Source organism: Urocitellus parryii, unplaced genomic scaffold, assembly GCF_045843805.1.
Source record: "Urocitellus parryii isolate mUroPar1 unplaced genomic scaffold, mUroPar1.hap1 Scaffold_43, whole genome shotgun sequence".
In the NCBI taxonomy this organism is placed as follows: domain Eukaryota; kingdom Metazoa; phylum Chordata; class Mammalia; order Rodentia; family Sciuridae; genus Urocitellus; species Urocitellus parryii.
In genome coordinates, this window is record NW_027553833.1 from 58,625 (window position 1) to 64,074 (window position 5,450).

Here is a 5,450-nt window from a genome sequence, read left to right on the forward strand (position 1 = left end):
ATACAAGTTGCAAAAGACACATAATAAATCAATTATAAAGTCAAATCAGAATAACAGCAGATATCTAAGCAAAATATCAAGGGTCAGGAGGGCTTAGACTGTATTTCAAGTCCTGAAAGAAAACAACTGCCAACCAAGGTCCCTATATTCAGAAAAGCTATACTTCAGGATTAGAGAATAAAAACTTGCTATGATAAATGGGAACAAAATGAATTCATGACCACTAAATTATCATTGCAGAAGGATATAAAAGAAATCCTACACACAACCAAGAGGGCATGGAAAAGAAGAAATCTCATTAGAATTGTCCACAGACAAATGGGAATTAGAAATAAATCAAGACTTAGAAATGAAAAACAAGAACAAGAAGAAGTTAATATATAGCTATGCATATTTATACATATTTATAATGAAAGAGAATGCAAATCATCTTAATTATTCAATTAAAAGATACAGACTGCCCTACTGTATTTAAAAATAAATTTTATATTGTCTTCAAGCAACACGCCTCACAGGCAAAGACATTCACAGACTGAAAGTGAAAGGATGAAAAATGATATTTGATGCAAACACAATCCAAAAACAAGCAGGCACAATCACTCTAACACATGTCAAAGCACACTCTAAACCAAAACTAGTCCAAAGAGACAAAGAAGATGAAGGGAAGAATTTAATAAGAAAATAGTAGGATTATAAATAATACTGGCACAAATATTGGTGCATCTCATTTTATAAAACTAATGTTACATGATATAAAGTTAACCTCAATTGTACTGATAAAGTTCTTTATAATAAAATTGGGGGGCAGCCGACCCGCCTCTCGGAGCCGCAGCGGCGCAGGCCGCCTCGCTCGCCCACGCCGCCCGGCCCTCGGGTCCCGCGCCTAGGCGGCGCGCGCGGCCGGGTGGGGCTCGGCTCGGGCGGAGGCGCGCGGGGACGATGCCGCGGAGCTGAGCGGACGCGGCAGCGGCGCGGCGCCCTCCACGGGGTGGCGCAGGCGGCTGGCTGCTAGGGCCCGGCCGAGCCCGCAGCCGCCGCGGGCCCGCCGGAGGCGCTGAGCCTGGAGGAGATCCTGCGGCTCTACCGGCAACCCATCAACGAGGAGCAGGCGTGGGCCGTGTGCTACCAGTGCTGCGGCTCGCTGCGGGCCCCCCGCCGGCCCGCGCCGCGTGCGCTAGGCCGCACAGGTCCGCGTCTGCAGGGACCCCGTAGTCACGCTGGCGCCCGGAGACTAGGGCCCGGCGGCCGCGGGTAAAATGGGAAATTCACGTTGTACAGAAACAGAGGTTATCCAGTCCTTGGGAATTATTATCTATAAAGCACTGGAAGGAGAATGAGGAACGGGAGCTAAGCCCTCCCCTGGAGCAGCTCATCGACCGGATGGCCAACACGGTGGAGGCCGATGGCAGCAAGGACGCGGGCTACAAGGCTGCAGACGAGGGCCTGGAGGAGGAGGAAGATGAGAAGAGGGCCCTCTCTGCCATGCGCTCCTACCGAGACGTCATGAAGCTGTGTGCTGCTCTTCTCCCAGCCGAGTCAGAGGCACCAAATCATTATGAGGCAGTGTGTCGCGCACTGTTCGCAGACACCATGGAGCTCCACACGTTCCTGACTAAAATCAAGAGTGCAAAGGAGAATCTTAAGAAGATTCAAGAAATGGAGTGATGACTCCAGCACAGACCTAGATGAGCTGAAAAACGCTGACTGGGCCCGATTCTGGGTCCAGGTGATGAGGGATTTGCGAAATGGGGTAAAACTTAAGAAGGTCCAGGAGCGGCAGTACAACCCACTGCCCATCGAGTACCAGCTGACCCCCTATGAGATGCTGATGGATGACATCCGGTGCAGAAGGTACACCCTGCGGAAAGTGATGGTGAATGGTGACATTCCTCCTCGGTTAAAGAAGAGCGCTCATGAGATCATCCTGGACTTCATCATGTCAAGACCTCCTTTAAACCCCGCTTCAGCCAGAAAACTGAAACCAACCCCACCACGGCCTCGGAGCCTGCATGAAAGAATATTAGAAGAAATTAAAGGAGAAAGAAAGCTGCGGCCTGTGTCCCCAGAGGAGATTAGACGGAGCCGATTGGATGTGACTACCCCAGAATCTCCAAAGAATGTTGGGGAGCCATCTATGCTGAATGGAGGCCTGACATCGCAGACAGAGATTGGGGGGACCCCTGCTGCCCAGCAAGCACCTGCACAGCGCAAGAAGCTCCTCAAGGCCCCCATGCTGGCCGAGCTGGACAGCTCTGATTCGGAGGAGGAGACTCTGCCCAGGTCGTCCAGCGACAGCAGCGCGTCTCCCTCCTTCCTCGAGAACCCAGCGCTGGAGGCCACGTGCGAGAGGAAGAAGCCCCAAGAGTTCCTGCCCATGTCGTCCACCCCTCAGCCCGAGCGGCGGCAGCCGCCCCAGCGCCAGCACTCCACCGAGAAGGAGACGCCCACCAATGTGAGGCAGTTCCTGCCCCTGACCCGGCAGAGCTCCCGCTCCCTGGAGGAGTTCTGCTTCCCCGTGGAATGCCTCGCTCTGACGGTGGAAGAGGTGATGCACATCCACCAGGTGCTGGTGAAGGCAGAGCTGGAGAAGTACCAGCAGTACAAGGACATCTACACTGCCCTGAAGAAAGGAAAGCTCTGCTTACGTTGCCGAACCCGGAGGTTTTCCTTCTTCACCTGGTCTTACACCTGCCAGTTCTGTAAGAGGCCCGTGTGCTCACAGTGCTGCAAAAAGATGCGGCTGCCCTCCAAGCCATACTCCACTCTACCCATCTTTTCTCTGGGACCTTCCACCTTACAAAGAGGGGACAGTACTACCAGGTCAGAAAAGCCCCCAGCAAGCCACCAGTGGCCACTGCGCAGCATCGCCAGGTTCTCCTCAAAGTCTCCCAAGGAGCTCATGGAGGACTGGAGCACCATGGAGGTGTGCGTGGACTGCAAGAAGTTCATCTCGGAAATCGTCAGCTCCAGCCTGCGCAGCCTGGTGCTGGCCAACAAAAGAGCCCGGTTAAAAAGGAAAACACAGTCCTTCTATGTGTCCTCTCCTGGCCCCTCGGAGTACTGTCCTTCAGAGAGGACTATCAGTGAGATCTGAGCCGTGCCTTCCACTGGCTTCAGTGTGCAGAGTTGGGGCAGCCATGTCCGAGGATGCTGACCAGGCCGCTCCTTTCCGTGGTTTGACTAAACAGGCTTAAGTTTGAAGTGGACCAGAATCCTGCTGCATCACCTTGTCCCACAGGCTCTACCCTGAGTTTCCTCGACTGGTAATAGGAAAGGCCAGCCACCTGCTCGTTGGCCCTGAGAGGACAGTACTCTGGAATTTGCTTTGTGTGTGTGGGTGTGGTGGCTGGAACCTTGCTGAGTCCAGTTCCTTGCCGCCCCTCCAGTGATCCTGGCTGAGGCAGAAGCTGCTCCCGCAAGTAGTCAGTCCAACAGAGATGTCGATGGCAGCAGGGCTGTGCGCAGGAAGGCACGTTGGCAGTTCCACCTGACAGTGTGCCTGTCCAGGGTGCCTGGTGATGGCGGGCCAGGCTGTCCATCATCTCAGCACAACACCTGAGGGACTTGCTGATGCCGACCAGCTGACTGAAATCGTCATTGTTCCAAGGTTCAGGTTTGTGCCGGCACTGTAGTGCAGAGCATCTGAGGGAGCGGGGCCTCGAGGTGGCCATGTTGTCTTGGTGCCTGCATCGGTGTTGCTGAGCCTGTGACAGGCCTCCTTCCCCATCACGAGGGTATTTCAGTTACTGGGTGTCATCATGAGGATCTGAGAATGACAGTTCTGTGGGAGTTTCAGGACAGAGGAAGGCTAAACTGTTCTCAAGCAGCTGAGGGTATTTGGTCAGCCCTAGAGTGGCTGGGACCACAGAGGGTGCCGGGAGGAGGAGCTGGGGCTCAGCATTTTCAGCTGCATTTTTCATGACTTTATAGTGCAGCCATCATGACTAAATTAAGCTACAATTTGGTACCTAAGGTGTCGGAGACCAGCTCCAACAGGGGGTCTCAGGAGACGAACGGATGGTGAGGAGTCGGCGAAAGAGGGGGTGGAGAAACAACACAGACACCAAAGTGAAGGTGTTGATCCCAATCTTTACTTGTGAAGTTGATCATATATACTTTTCATTTTGGCAGGCTCACAGTATATTGTGGTTACAAAACAGGAATCATTATTCAAAGAAACAAAATATTACCTAGCTACAATTAGAATAGAAGAATGTATCTTGGCTTATGCATAAGCAAGCATTTGTACTTTCAGTTCGAGTTTTGTTTTGAGCTGTTTCTGCTTAGTTAACTTTTAATAATAGTTACAAATGTCCCAAACTATTGGCCTATACCTTGACTATTTTTTCTTGACTTACTGACTGGAACCAGTGCCATGGTTACAGCAAGTGGTTGATTTGTTATTACTTTTCATCAAACAAAAGTAAGAGCACAAACCATTGTGCACAGGAACAAGAACAAGTTGCCCAGTACTAAGCACTAATCTATCTTCTTAACATTAATTTTTCTTCTCTAGATTTTAATTTAATTTCTCAAAAACTTCCTTGACAGGAATACAGGGAGTTTTTCTTTAGACATTAACAATTTACACTCCACAGCTGAATCATTGCATTTAGAGCAAACAGATCTATGCTTTAGAAGTAGTTGCATTAATTGGGAAAGTCATGATTTTTCCTTCATACTTAATGGTCATATGAGAAATCACAACTATACTTATTAAAGGAATATAAAAACAAATCAGCCCATTCCCAGAAACATACTGCGCTCCTCCAGAGGATGGACGCCTTGCGCCATCCACCTCAGTAGGGCCTTGCCATTGCCTGAGTCAGGGGAGGGGCGCAGCACTAAGGTCTCAAACTGAAATTTATTTTTATAAATGAATTTTGAAAGAAAAATGTCTAGCTCTTTTAAAATTATATGAAAATTAACCTGCTGATAGGCAAGATTTTTGGATGCTTTTTGCACTGATTTCCTGGTAGATAACTTGAGTGTTGGCTGGGTTTCAGATGAAGGAGGCCTGGAGGGCAGTTTCCCAGTTCCAGGGGCCCTTCTGTGGGCCAGCCTTTATTATTTTGGTATGCTTAGAAGTGACCAGCCAACCAAATCAGCATTAACTTTCAGAAAGTCACTTAATGCACGTGCACAGTAATTTCCTGAAAGCTGTAGATCGTGTCTGTGGTCACACCCCAACAGCCTAGGGAGCTTCGGGCACGGCAGTCACATTTCTAGCCACATTTCCATATTAAGTTAACAGTAATACCTCAGAACTGCTCTGGTAGTAGTTTTTAAAGGATTGAAATTTACAATTTAGTAAATGGCTTTAAATTACTGATACTTATGAAATAAACTTTAACAGTTGACTAAATAATACATGTTAACAGTTGGTCTGTGCTGCTTGTGAAAGCGGGTCCCCAGAATATGCTGCTGGCTGCTTCAGCCATATTCAAGTC

At 49.4% G+C, this 5,450-nt stretch overlaps 1 pseudogene; it reads left to right on the forward strand.

The window, feature by feature from the left end:
* The first annotated feature begins 1,241 nt into the window (after nucleotides 1–1,241).
* On the forward strand, nucleotides 1,242–3,184 carry LOC144252452 (protein spire homolog 1 pseudogene; annotated as a pseudogene).
* The last annotated feature ends 2,266 nt before the right edge of the window (nucleotides 3,185–5,450 follow it).